This window comes from Harpia harpyja, chromosome 4, assembly GCF_026419915.1.
Source record: "Harpia harpyja isolate bHarHar1 chromosome 4, bHarHar1 primary haplotype, whole genome shotgun sequence".
In the NCBI taxonomy this organism is placed as follows: domain Eukaryota; kingdom Metazoa; phylum Chordata; class Aves; order Accipitriformes; family Accipitridae; genus Harpia; species Harpia harpyja.
In genome coordinates this window covers 12,951,838-12,967,633 of record NC_068943.1, presented here as the reverse complement: position 1 = coordinate 12,967,633, position 15,796 = coordinate 12,951,838, and positions in this window count along the sequence as shown.

The window sequence follows — 15,796 nt, the reverse complement described above, 5'->3', positions numbered from 1 at the left end:
GATTGCTATTTTTGATCGAAAGCTTCTTCCTCCATCTTGGAGATAACCAAAAAGATGACTATTATTTTTAGTCAGTAAGATACAGTATACTTAGGTCTTCATCAAATTAAGAAGTATAGAGTTCTTTTTTCAGTTAAATCTAATGGAAGAATAATTAGAGAAAGCACACGGAGATGGTTGGAAGAGCCAGGTAATAAAACTCAAAAAATAGCAATCATTGATATTTTTTAAAACCCTCCAGAGTACAAGTAAATTTGATAGGGATGAAAGACTACTGTTTAAACTGTGACTGAACAACAATTGATTATATGTGAAATTTATATAATAATTTCAGGACAATAATCTCTGTAAAGGTGAATTATGTTTAAGAGCATGAGGTTTATTAATATTAAAGCATGATAATACTATAGTATTTACTTCTGATTAATTCAGGTTTTAAAGAGGCTCTTAGAATATCTTGAACAACTAAGCAAATGGCATAGTGACCTCTAAACCTTATATGTGTTTTAATTTCCATCTCCATATCTTATGTATTTCATGATACATCTTCAAATTGTCCAGAGGAAGAGAACCTGCTCAAGAATTTCCTACCTTTATTTTGAAAGGCCTTTCCAAAATAGTACAGGATGAAGATTGTCTTCCTGTTTCACAACTTTTTTCGTTCTTTTATCCTTTTTTTCAGCTCAGTGTCAGCTTCACCTACATCAGCTTTATCTTCATGTAAATTCTCTCACCTAAAACAGAAGTCAGCAATAAGACTTCTTGTGCTGAAGATTGTTCCCTGTTATCAGTGTTTCAAGAACAGCAAAAAGTAACCCACCCCCAACAATGAAAACACTGTAATGAGGAGATTACAAGAAGTCAATCTGCCATCTACTTACAGGTTATAGAAAGCCTACATTTACTCCATCCATTCTAATCTATCTACATGTCAGGTGCTAGGGTTTCTACATGTAAGGCAGGCCCAAGGCCATTCTCTGTGTTCCATCATTTAGTTTGCTTGTGGTGGTTTAATCCTGGCTGGATGCCAGGTACCCACCAAAGCCGTTCTATCACTCCCCTGCCTTCAGCTGGACAGGGGAGAGAAAATATAACAAAGGGCTTGTGGGTCGAGATAAGGACAGGGAGAGATCACTCAACCAATTACCATCATGGGCAAAACAGACTCAACTTGGGGAAAATTAATTTATTGCTAATCAACCAGAGTAGGGTAATGAGAAATAAAACCAAATCTCAAAACAGCTTCCCTCCACCCCTCCCTTCTTCCCGGGCACAACTTCACTCCTGGATTCTCTACCTACCCCCCCCAGTGGCGCAGGGGGACAGGGATGGGGGTTATGATCAGTTCATCACACATTATCTCTGCCACTTCATCCTCCTCACGGGCAGGACTCATCACACTCTTCCCCTGCTCCAGTGTGGGGTCCCTCCCATGGGAGACAGTCCTTCACAAACTTCTCCAATGTGGGTCCTTCCCACAGGCTGCAGTTCTTTACGAACTGCTCCAGCGTGGGTCCCTTCCATGGTGTGCAGTCCTTCAAGACCACACTGCTCCACTGTGGGTCCCCCGCGGGGTCACAAGTCCTGTCAGAAAACCTGCTCCTACGTGGGCTCCTCTCTCCACAGGGCCACAGGTCCTGCCAGGAGCCTGCTCCAGCGTGGGCTTCCCACGGGGTCACAGCCTCCTTTGGGCACCCACCTGCTCCAGCGTGGGATCCTCGCCGCGCTGCAGGTGGATGTGTGCTCCACCGTGGACCTCCCTGGGCTGCAGGGGGACAGCCTGCCTCACCATGGTCTTCCCCACGGGCTGCAGGGGAATCTCTGCTCCGGCACCTGGAGCACCTCCTCCCCATCCTTCTTCGTGACCTGGGGGTCTGCAGGGTTGTTTCTCTTACATGTTCTCACTCCTCCCTCCGGCTGCCATTTCTGTGTTTTCTGCAACTTTTTTTCCTTCTTAAATATGTTATCACAGAGGCACTATCACTATCGCTGATGGGCTCGGCCTTGGCCGGCAGCAGGTCCATCTTAGAGCTGGCTGGTATTGGCTCTGTTGGACATAGGGGAAGCTTCTAACGGGTTCTCACAGAAGCCACCCCTGTAAACCCCCCGCTACCAAAACCTTGCCACACAAACCCAGTACATTACCCTTGAAAGAGTAGTAGCCATAGAAATATTTTAAAGATATTATTTTATACAAAGGTATTGACAACAAATAGAGCAGTGTTCACAAGAAAGTTAACTTTAGAAACAAAGTTGGAATTCCAAAGCAGGAAATTATAACTGTCAATTAATTACAGACTCACTTTTTGGTGTGAGTTTCAATGTGAGATATCAGCAAAGGAATGGACAAGACTGTTCCTGGTTAGTGAATCATTAAGGAAAGAAAAAAGATTGGTCTCTGAAAAACAAAGGTGCACAAGTCAGATGAGTCAACTGACCACTAAAAACTTTCAGAGGGCAGTCTGCATAGCACCTGGTGAGATGTACACAAGTACTGAGAGAGTTGGCCAATGTCAGTGTGTGTCCTGTCTCAACTGTCTTCAAAAAGTCATGCTGATCAGAAGAGGTTCCTGAGAACTGGAAGAAAGCAAAAGTCACTACTACCCTCAAGAATGGCAAAAAGGAAAATTCAGGGAACCACAGCCTCTACTGGATCCCTGGGATAGCAATGGATCAAACCCTCCTGGAAACCATTTCCAACTGCATGAGAGACGAGGCGGTGACTGGGAATAGTTACCATGGGTTTACAAATTGGAAATCATGCATGATCAACCTGATAGCTTTTTATGATTAAATTATTAAGTTGATGGACACGGGGAGAGAAGTGGATGTTTATTTTGAGTGTAGCAAGTCTTCCAACACTGTTTCTCTTAACATCCTCAGAGACAAAACTATGTGGGGGTTAACATTATTTAATTCATAGATATTGATATTGTTCTCAGAATAGGTCAACCTGAGAAGGTTGGTATCTACTGAAGAGATTACACTGGCACAACAGCAGCCTAGCTGTTTGGGAGAGGAGCAGTTGGTTCCAGAAATACAGAAATGTGAAATTGTCAGGGCACCACTGAATCATTTGGAGGCTGGTAAATTCAAACATTGCCAGACATTAGTGTGATGTCCAGACTCCCAGCACAAGCACAATGTAAGTATTGAGAAGAAACAGAAGAGGGTTTCCAATACACAATCACAAGCATGAAAATGTTAGAAAAATTTCCTTGCAGCAAAGGTTCTGTTGCTATGTCACACAGGAACCACGTACTTTGGGGACACACACACACACACACACACACACACAAGAACAGATGAAAGTACGTCAACAACTGAAGAACACTCATGCCCTGGATTCTCAATAGCCTAAACTCATTATTACAGTTTGTCTTGGTTTCAGCTGGGATAGAGTTAATTTTCTTCTCAGTAGCTGGTACAATGTGTTTTGGATTTACTGTGAGAATAAAGTTGATTACACACTGATGTTTTAGTTGTTGCAAGTAGCATTCATCCTAAGTTAAGGATTTCTCAGTTTCCCATGCTCTGCCAGCAAGCAGATGTACCAGAAGCTGGGAGGGAGCATGGCCAGGACAGCTGATCCAAACTAGCCAAAGGGATATGCCATACCATAGAACATCATGCTCAGTATATAAACTGGGGGAGTTGGCTGGGAGGGACGAATCACTGCTCAGGCATCAGTCAGTGGGTGGTGAGCAATTGCATTGTGCATCACTTGTCTTCTCTTGTTGTTTTTTTGGTTTTGTTTTTTTTAAATTTTATTTTATTAGATTACTTTTCATTACTTTTATTATTATTATAGTTTAGTAGTAGTAGTAGTAGTAGTAGTAGTAGTATATTTTATTTTACTTTAATTATCATATCGTTCTTATCTCAATCCATGAGTTTTACTTTTTTTTCAATTCTCATCCCCATTCCCCTGGGTGAAGGCAGGGGATGAGCGAGCGGCTGCGTGGTGCCTAGTTGCTGGCTGAGCTTAAACCATGACACAGTTATATGTTCTTTTCCTGCAGCACATCAGTTTTTCTCATCACATAGCAATGGCAAGCTGATAAATGAGAACACCTTTGGCAATATTAATGCTAACTGATGGTGAAGCACCGGGTGAATAGTAGAAAAAATGGCATTTATTCTGCCAAGAAAAGGCAGAAGTAAATAGAGAGCTACCCACCTAGCCTGCAACCTTAAAAATAAATGTGGAGAAGGTTTGAAAGCCCCTTAATTATGGCAAATGGAATGTAGGAGATTACATAATGTACCAACATTTTACTGAAACCTGATATGGACTTTCCAGGAAATGGCAATGCTGAGATGTAATTGTGGGAAAAGCCAGTCCTATACTGTATCAGGCAAATATATTTAAACAAAGAAAAAATGAAGTTTGGAAAAAGTAATACTACCTACTACATGTTGCAGTTACAGGTTTGGAAAAGGGCTCCAGAAACATAGTAACTTAAAGGCCTTCGTAAGTCCTTCTCTTTGCTTTACAGGATGATCCTCTAAAGGACAATAAATTGAAGATAAGCACCTACTAATGGTATTTTTTTATTTCAGCAAGGTCCTTTCAAGCAAGAGTGTAAGGAGGGAATCTAGGAGTGTATACACTGGTTACAAAATCAGTGACAGAAAGGAAAGTAAAAGGAGAAGTTTAAAATATGAAATTTAATGTTTTCCATACATAATAGTTGAGAGTTTACAGAACTGTGGGTGAAGCATGTGCAGGACAATGAATAGTAAAACATTACAGCTGAGGCAGAACAAAAGTAATATTGAAGGGAAATTAAATAGATGAGTACTAGAAGATACCTGCACCTGTCTAGTAGCCAAAAATTAATCTCTATATAATCTTTTCAAAAGGTAACCTTTTAATGTATGATTTCTACTAATGTGTTAAACTCAGGATTTCCTTTAAGTTAAGAGAGTTTTAAAACAAAAAGCAATACTTAAGAAGAAGGAATCTGGTGTTCTGCACACCCAGTCACAGGAGATCAAGTAGATAATTATGCATATCAAAACTGGCATTTAGTTGTTTTTGTAATTAATATTTTGTCTTAGTACTGTAGTATTAATAATCATATGTTATATCATATTGGTATATATGGAGGCATAAGTCTCATAGTGAAGTCATTTGCTATACCGGTTATTGGGAAACAAGTAACTAAATTCAAATTGAGTAAAAGCTAATCAAGAGGCACATGTTTAATTAGAGAACACATGGGAAAGTAACCATGTTATTCTGTAGGTTGTCATTAATCTGTTGTGTGATTTTGTTACTGCCCTTCTATTTGCTTTGTTACTCCAAAATACTATTTTTCTTTGCACAAATGACTATGATCTAGTCATATAGTAGTGTAATTTACCTGATAATATGTATGGAATGTAACATAGTCATTGTCAAGGGATGTGTCTTCAACTTTACTATGCTTTCAGAACTAACAATATGATTCTATTAGTTAACATAGTTGATTTTATTGTATGGTGTGTATTAGTTGTGAAAATTGTATTGGTTCTACAATCAAATGCTGTGCAAACTGAATAATGGCTGTATTGGCATACAATAACTGGCTGTAAGAGCAAAATAAAGAATTACAGCACACCCTCAGACCTATATTGTTTATTATGGGGCAAAGACCAATTAAAAGAGAGAAAAGCTTTCAAGAAAATCCATTATTCAGCCTTGACTGGGAGCCTTGAACCATAACAGGACATGCAACATCTTTGCTGGATTTGTGAGTGATAACTTGCAAATCATAGAATCACAGAATCATTCAGGTTGGAAAAGACCTTTAAGATCATTGAGTGCAACCATTAACCTAACACTGCAAAGTCCACCACTAAACCATGTCCCTAAGTAAGTGCCACATCTACATGTCTTTTAAATTCCTCCAGGGATGGTGACTCCACCATTTCCCTGGGCAGCCTGTTTCAATGCTTGACCTCATCCTTTTGATGAAGAATTTTTTCCTAATATCCAATCTAAACTTCCCCTGGCACAACCTGAGGCCATTTCCTCTTGTCCTATCACTTGTTAACTTGGGAAAAGAGACCAACACCCACCTTGCTACAATCTCCTGTCAGGTAGTTGTAGAGAGCGATAAGGTCTCCCCTCAGCCTCCTTTTCCCCAGATTAAACAAACCCAATTCCCTCAGCCGCTCCTCATAAGACTTGTGCTCTAGACCCTTCAGCAGCTTTGTTTCTTTTCTCTGGACACCCTCCAGCACCTCAATGTCTTTCTTGTAGTGAGGGGCCCAAAACCGAATGCTGGTTTCGAGATTAGCAAAGGGAGGATTGTCAACCAGTAGCCCAGTAAAAAGCGTGTTGCCATTGGCAGTCACAAGCCACAGGGATTTAGCGTAAATTTGCCCTAGACTAACATTGTATCAGGCCATGAGGACACCACTCTGGACTTGCTGTCCGTAACAGGTCTCACACGTTGAAAACCACTGCATACAAGTTGAAAACAGAGGGATCAGGACTATAAACAACTCAGTGATGGTCAGTTACTGGTCAAGGGAGAGGTACAAGCTTGAGAGCTGGGAAAAGACTGCTTTAAGCATACAAAAGTAAAAATGAACAACTAAGCATGAAAGAAACACCCAAGCAATAATATAAGGAAACCGTGTAGCCTAGGAAAGTAGTATCCTTCAGTATCATGCAGTACATAGTTCAGGGGGTGAAGGCCAAAGGCTAGGAAGAATCTAGAAACAAAAACATCTAATAAAAGGACAAGATCACAAATTTTGGACTGTAACTATGGGAACAGCTGTTGCAGAATCACCATGGGAGTGTCAGAGCTGTATGTGCTCCCTGGTCTCCCAGCCTGTCTCCGAGCACCCACTTTTCTTCCCTATGTCCACCTGTTTCAGGCAGATCCTTTACGACTCAAGGATCTTTTGACCTGCTAGGCAATTTTCAAGGACTGTGCACAGCAGTAAAAGTATGTGTCTTGTGTTACTAGTTTGGACAACACAACTGTTTTACTTCATTCATCTTACTTGTTGTAGCAGGAACCATCTATAGAAGACTTGTTTGGAGGCTGTTTAGGAGTCAGCCTAAACAGCCACGTATCTGCCAGCAAATACAAGTCTTCCTCTATCCATGACCCCTGCTACCATTCCATGCGTGACTGGATAAGTTCCAAACAAGGAACAAGTCAAGTGCCATGAGCAAAGCCATCTTTGTGGGTGTGTTTCTTCTGAAATCATATGAAGCAATAAAAGCAGTAAAGGTTTCCCTTATAAACCTTATAAAGAGAATCAGTCCACACCAATACCTTTCAAAATTAAATAAGATTATTGCTTTCACGTCTTCAAACTATGACAAATCTGTTTTGTACTCTGCATTTTCCAGCTTCATTTATCCATAAGGGTTAACTGTACATACTGGTAATGAAAATCATACCATATAGCTAAATGATCCAAAGCCCTTGGTGCAGAAAAGTTATGACTATGGTCTAGAAATTTTTTAGCTTTGAAAGGAATTTCTTTTATGAGTTAGCACCAACATCACCAAGAATAGCTCTATAAGAGAAGCCTTCTCTATTTTCATCACTATATAGCTTGACAAAATCAGTACTGATTCTACTTATCGAAGAAGTCCAGAGACCATGCTCTAGAAGGCAGAAGGAACGTAACCACTATCCACTCCTGAGATTAAATTAGTATGTTCCTTTCTGAAGATTCATTAAAATATAAATGAAAAATCATTAATAAAATAGTCAGAAGAATGACAACCTAAAAGACAGCTTATACTTGAGACAGAGACTTAGAAAGGAAAAAATAATCACAGCTGATTAAAAACATACTTAAAAGACTATTCAGAATTTTAAAAAGTGTACCTTTATACATTACCCACATTTGCATATACAAAAAAAAAGTGAGTACATCTTAGATTATATATGAATACATCTCAGTAACTTTCATAAGTGTCAGTGTGTGGGGATGTGGGTGTATGTGTGTACATGTGGAGGTGTGCAATTTAGCACATATACTGTTCAGAATTTGTCCTAGAGTCAACTCTTATCCAGAATGATATTACCATTTTATGTTATCCTTTTCCTATTTATTTCCCATATTCAACAGAACCCTCTGGAAGAGTACAAAATTATTTCTTTTTGTACATTGTTTGGCAGCTCTACTACCTGCTATGATTGCCATCTGGCATATTTTCTGTCAGGATATTCCACAAACTACAACAGCTGTTTGTGGAAGTGGATGGCATGAGAATGTTCTTAGATGGTATTGATTATAGATTAGATAGATGAAAGGGGAAGATGAGACCAAGATGCAGGCTATGGATACTACAGGATGACTAACTCTATTCTAGGAATTAATTTCCTTAACTATTCTGATACTTTGGTGATCAGTTTTGGACCACACAAGTCCAAGGATTGAGTTGTACGTAAAAGAGAAGGTTGTAGGGACAAAAGAGGAAGTGTCTTTTGTGTGTAAGAGGTGTAAGAGGAGTATGGTTGAAAATTGACAGTACATAGTACGAGTCATTTGGAAAGGTTGTGTCTGCAGAACTGCTTCCTGTCATAGATTGGGGATATTGTGGAATGGGATTTTTTCACATTTTATTTGCAAAATCCATAGAATATGGTACCATATGTATCATGTGTACGTTCATGTGTGAGACCAGTGATTACATGTCTTGGTTCACTTAATTTACCAGTATAACACAGCGTATGATGACCCAGGTAGGTAGAAAGTGTCCCAGACCATGTAATATATGATGTGTACTTGCTACACTGAAAATTTCAATTGGACAAAAAAATAAACAAAAAGACAAGCCAATAATTTACAAGTGATGAAAATCATATCAGTCAAATCAATGAATTATTGTTAATTCAGATTTAATTACAGAAGAAAAAAAAGAGACAGAAAATAAAGTGATACTGTTCTGGAAAATAGTAATAATACAATTAGACCTGTTCTGCACACACTTGCTGGTAAATCCCCCTTCCTTTGCTGTTATGCTCACCTTTCCATTGCCCTCTGAGTCCTGAGGTCGAGGGCATCAGTTTTGGGAAGAGTTACACCCAGCTGCCAGTATTGTCAGTTTTCAGCCAGAAGTGTGATTTTGATGACAGGGTTTCTTTGCCAGGAGTAATATGATGTTGATGATTTCCTCTTCCTCACTGTAGGGTTCCATTGGGGATATATTTATGTTTTCTAACATGCTTTATATCATTACTTTTTCTTCACAGATCTGCAACTCCACAATAGATCCAAATTTACTGTATATACAGTAGAGGGGTGGAGATGCTATTGGTTTTGACTGCAATAGAGTTAATTCTCTTCATAGTAGCTTGTATGATGCTATGTTATAGGCTGGGGGTGCACAAGTTAGGAGGGGATACGGCCAGGACAGCTGACTCCAGATGATCAAAGGGATACCCTATACCATATGACATCATGCTCAGCAGTAAAAGCTGGGGGAAAGGGAAAGAAGGAGGAAGGGAAGCTGTTCAGAATTATGGTGTTTGTCTTCCCAAGTAATGGTTATGCATGATGGAGCCCTGCTTTCCTGGAAATGGCTAAACATCTGCCTGCTGATGGGAAGCAGTGAATGAATTTCTTGTTTTGCTTTGCTTGCACGTGCTTGTTTCTTCTTTCCCTATTAAACTATCTTTATTTCACCCCATGAGGTTTCTCACTTTTGCCCTTCCCACTCTTTTCCCCATCCCACTTGGGGGAGAGTGAGCGAGCAGCTGTGTGTTTTTTACCTGCCTACCGGGGTTAAACCACAACACACTTGCTTTTTGTTCCATTTGTTAACTCTAAAACTCATTTTGCCTAGCTCTCAAGTCTGCATTTCTCTGACTACTGGTGAATTCTTCATAACCCCGGAGACTCCTTTGCAAGCTTATACCAGCCTCTTAACATCCCATGCCTGCACATCCTGTATATTCCCCAACTATACCCTGTGTTCTGCACTTGCAAGGCCTCTGCTATCCTACTATGCCCATATTCTTCTACGCTAAATTGTTCTGCTGCAATAAATATTGCATTCTACATGGCATAACTACTTGTTGCTACTAACTATATAAAAATTATGGTAATGTTATTCAAAGATTTGCAAAAGTGAAAACATAAGGAAAAAAAATAACAATCATTACAAGAACAGCAGTTGTACTTAGACATGCTAAAACAAAACTCCAGGCAGGTCAAGACAGCCTAGAGAAAACCTGGTAAACCTCATTTCTGAGGCTTTGCAAAGTCAGTGCAAAGCTAATGACCTGTTATGGCCAATGGCAATAATATGTTTAGGGGGCTACAAGGGTACATGTTCTTTGATCAGTTATTCATTCCACCTTATCAGTATTATGCTGTTTGCCAGCATAGTGCTACCTTGCCATCTATCTTTTCATACAAATAAATAGAAAAATGAGGTTTGTGTTATTTTTCATAAGATTTCAATTGGATGTCACCATTGACTGTACCAGAAAATTTTATGCTCATCTTCAACTATTTGTAAGGGGACATGCAGCAGCCTTATACGAGACTGAAGGTGCAGCTGACATCTCCATAGGTTTGAATGAAGCTGGCATGACAGTATTACATTGCTACAGGCTATTCATACAGATGTTCAGACAAATTTTACCATGTCACCATCTTCTGTTTCATCTAGTGCCAAAGACAATTCTGTACCTGGGGCATCTAGAAATATACCAGGTTGAACACAAGGAATTGCCTGGTAGGTTATTTGAAACTTTCTATTTGAAGCATCCACAGTACGTTTGAAAAAAACACCAGCCACATCATCTTCCTGGTTTGAACAGTAGGTGAATGAAGGAAAGAAGAAGAAGAAAAGTCTCCCCTAAATTCAATATAATATAATCTAAGTGCAATATAACAATCAAATGTTGTGCTTCATCAAAATTCAAAGCACAGGTTTCTGAGGGGTTTTGTTTGTTAGTTTTCTAACATAAAATGATTTCTCTTATTTATTTTTTATTTATTAGTACATATATTATTTATTGAAATTAAAACATTTTCATTAAAGTTTTTACAGTTCTTAAAATAAGAAAAGCTTTTTGTTTTACAATAATCAGATTTATTTATGCCTGGTGTGCATGCATATTCTCCTGTGGTAGGCCATGGAATTTATAGCCTTGAGCTCAGAATCATCTATTTGGAGCTGGACTTCAATAACAATGGAACCAGCACTTTGATGTTGCACCTGTGCTTTGATAGAGGGTCATCTCAGTGAACTGTTGCCAAGTTAAGGGACTGGTCCCTTTCGTTCAACTTCAGAATATAACCTAGAATGAAAAACATCAATGTGCTGCATATTGTCTAAGAATCAATAAAAAGTCTCATCAGATTTGTTACGTAAGTCAGTCTTCTTAAGATTTTTCTGCTCATATCCGAGACATAGAACTTTTAACAAGATTATTTGACACTTGAGAAATATCTAGTACTGCAATTTTGAGATGGAGCAACTCTAGTACCAGTCAGGATCTCCTCTGTTCTTTCAATTAAAAGATAAAGGAGCAAAAATAGCCATGCTCTGGATGCACAGATTACATAGAAACTTCAAGATTCAAAACTGTATCTGAGACACGAGATCTATCAAACTGTTTTACCAGGTATTATTCTATTTCATGATGGTATTGTATGCTAGTTCAGTGGGAATGAAACCAAACTGTTGTGGTGGCAATGAAACTCTGCAGTTCTATTATATCTGAATTACTTTCTTATCTAAGATGCTTTATTACAACTAATACTGTATGCAGATGTTAAAAAACCTCTGCATTTTGACTCTGTATTCCTATTGTGTTTGTTAAGTGATCATTCATTTCAGTTTTTATAACATGGCATACTGCATGAACATCTTTTATCCCACTGCAATATTTCATCATACAAACATTACACTTTTAAAGGAGTCAGCAGCTAGACTTCAGATCTGCATAAGGCTCAAACATGAAATGTCAACTTGATTAGTTATGAAAGTAGGAACAAGTGTATAGATATAACAGCAATGAACACTTAAAGTATAAAATGACTCAGTCACACATCTGTACTGTCAAGTAGCTATCCTAAACTTAGATCTCTAATTAGAATATTTATACATTCTGTTGCTTTCAGTTGCAAAAAGATTCTTTCTCGTATAAGCCTAATATAGAAATATCATATAGAGTCCCTGATTTCCCACATAGAAATTCAGGATAGGTACTTTCTTAGCTTATGAATCTAATGCACTAGAAAACTATGTAGATAAACTGCTGACAGTTATTGGATAACACATTAGTTTCTGATTTTATTTTCTGGGATGAAGGACAACTCCCTGAGATGTTTATTAATATGAAAAGCTGGAATTTTGTCTGCCAGCATCTGCACTAAACATTCAAAAGTACTCTGCTAAAGTATTTATAGGGCTTGTGGACTGAGACCCAGTATATTAAGATGTGCATATCTTAAGAGATATTTCTCTCTTGAGTAACAATTTCTCTGCTAATAGCCATCTCCCACTCAGCACAGATATCAATATGGACACACTGACATGGATGAGATCAGAGTCCTACTAACTATGATCATGTGTGGGAAACCAAAAAGGTGGAAGAGAAATTCCAGGGCTGTATCTGTGAATGCCTGCAAACCCACTTACCCACTGAGAGCATGAATGACAGAGGCACCTTACAGCTGCAGCAGAGACGATGCCTTTAGTTTCAAAAGAAAAGGGTCAGAGTGAGGTCTCCAGCGGTAGAAGTGAGATGAAGGTACACAGTAAGTTAACTCTTGCATAGATGTAATGGGATGATCTGTAGGAATTGTGATCCAAGCTAAATCTTATGATAGATCTGACACATGAGAGTCTGGGTTTTTTCATTTTCCTCCTCCTCCCACCCCTCCCTTTTTTGGTTCTGCAGCTGCATCTGGAATGGTGAGGTAAATGCTGCCAGTACCATAATGCTACAGGAGGACCCAGCAACAAAGAACACTGGTCATCAGGGCATTAATGTTGTTAAAACAATTGGTCAGGAGGAAAGAGACAACCTCTGAAATGAGGTGTGTTCATCTGAAATTCTATATATTAATTTTGCTTCTTCATGGGAATTCCTCCTCATAGCCCTGCAAGGCTTACTTCAAATATAGTACAAAGAAGAAGGTGTACAGAGACACAGATTCAATTCTCTCCTGCACCTGAGAGAATACCTGAAATGCCAGGCAGTAGAGCTGTGAGCTTCAACTCATTTTACTTCTTATCTACCTTTCCACACTACTCAACGCTCCTTCTCTGATACATTCCTATCCAGTTAGCTGCTTCAATGACAGAACTTGTTTATAGGTTTGGAATTGAACCTTAACAATAGAAAGGCTAATAATAACTTTAAGCAGCCAATTTTCTCAAAAAGAAAAAAAAAGAAGTCTGAAAAATAGCCAAAAAGAAACATTCATGCCAGTATTCTTAGAAACACAAAAATAGATTTAGAAAAAATATGTGTTATAATACAATGGAATCAGAATTGTTTCAATAATTGCTTTTGTAAAGTGTTCTAGTGTGAAGCTAAAGACATTATTGGAAAACACTATTTTTGAAGTATTTTTGGTTTTTTACATCTGAAAGAAAATCACTGAAATAAAAAGAACAAACCAGAAGAAAATAAAAACAAAATAAAACAAACAAAAAACCAAACCCCCAAAACCCAGCAACAACCACTCAAGTCAACAGAACGCTAAAGAAACAACCTAAGTTTTTAGAGAAATGTTTAAATGGAATGGATAATCTTGATCTGGAATACAGTAAATACCAATAAGGTTAAAAACTGTGATTATCATTTGGACAATGAGAAGATTTTCATACAAACACTTTGAAATCAAAGACATTATATTTAGTTAATTGTTTTGCTTGTTTTATTGGTAAGCATTGATTCATAAATGTCAGAATACTATTATAAAGAAGCTGACAATATTTCAATAAACAGAATGAAACACAGCATATTAATATTGGCCCACTACAAATTTTCTTTCCTAATTTTCTGATTAATTCTATTTAGTCCACAATTAATTACAGAGAGGTAAAGGCTGGGAGACAAAGATGGTTGATATGCAGCTATCATGATTTCCAAATCTAGGTATCAGATCAGGATCACAGAGGTTGCAGATTCCTGATCTAACTTAAACACGTTAAGAAAAGACTTCATTAATGCTGTTCTGCTCATACACCTGAAGTGGTCATTCTGGTATCTGAAAAATATGAATTTTCTAAATAAGTTTTCTTTGATATTTCATTCCACTTTTTCTGAGGTTTCAGAGTATGTGGAGCGAAATACAAGAATTACGGTATCTCTATGCCTATTTAGGATTTTGTTCAGGGAATACACTCTACTGGCTCTTTACAGTGCTAGCCTGTACAAAGCATCCAGAGCAGAACTAAAGTCTTGACTCTTTTTGTGCAAACAAAATTCTTTCCTCCACTGGCTATTGAGCTCTATAGCACCAAGTACCATTGGAAATCAAGATATACATATGAATGTGTGTGTATGTCTGAAATCTATAAAATTTTGTCTGCTCAGAGCAAGATTTTTTTTTCTCCTCAGTAGGAGAATTAGAAGACATACTTCAAATTTTGAGTAGACAGTAAGCAGGTAAAAATTCCTTAGGTAGAAATCAACCTATCCCAAGTACTATATAAAAAAAAAAAAGTTTTACTAGCTAACACTTTGATTTAAGATTATACTTATTTTTCATGTTTTGAGAGTCTAAACTTCACATATGATGTCAGTCTGAGGACATGATTAATTTACCTGATTTGAAATGTCCCATAGTTAGGTACCTAAATCCCCAAACCCAAGTTATTCATCCATGCCCTTATTTATGGTCAAAGGAAGCACCTTTAAGAGTGAGTCATCTGATCAAATTTAGAGGCCAGTTTTAGGATGATGTGATTGCCTGCTGAAGGTGCCTATCTACCTTTCCCAATTACAGTCCACTTATCTCAGTTGACTGTCTCTGACAAAAGCTTATTACAGAACTAGGCCTAAAAACCCATCCTGTTAGATTCCAGCAATTAGTACTGACTGTATTTTTCCAGCAATTAGTAGAGACTGATTTTTTTCCCAGCAATTAGTAAAGACTGTTTTTTTTCAACAAACCTCTTATTTTCTTCTTTTTTGAATTTTTTACAAATCTTTTAAATGAGGAAAACTGTGACTTTTTTTTTCTTTTCAGATACATAAAAATTGTATTTTTCAAACATATATTCATCTTTTAAAATTATAAAATCTCTTGAGTTTTAGAACTTTCTCCAGTTTTCACTGTACTAATGTGACAAATAATAAATTATTTTTGACCTGTCATTTATTCAGAAAACCTTATTCTGGTGCATTAGTGTCAAAACTGCCATTTGCTCAAGGAGTTTTTACTAAAGAAAAATCAATTCTATTATGAAAGAAATGAGCCTGGAAAAATAAGTCACAGTGTAACAATGAATTTTGGTATATATTAAAGGGCTATGGCTCACAATTTTAGCATGTCCTGGTCAGTGTGGGAAAACCCCAGTCACAGGATCTGACAGCAACCAACTTGCTTATTGCTACACTTTAGTAGTACGTGACTCCAAATACACACTTATGTAGATCTGTTTGAGTTACCATAAATACCTACAGCAATCTATCCACAGTGACCAGAATTTCAGTACAGGCTAGTTTATTCCTACTTCTGTGAGTCTGACAGATGTATCCTCATGGTAGAATCATGTGACATAATTTGAGATGCCTTAAAGGTAGAATTTAAGCCTGAGCTACACACTCCTGACTCCATAGTCAAAAGAGAGAAATAG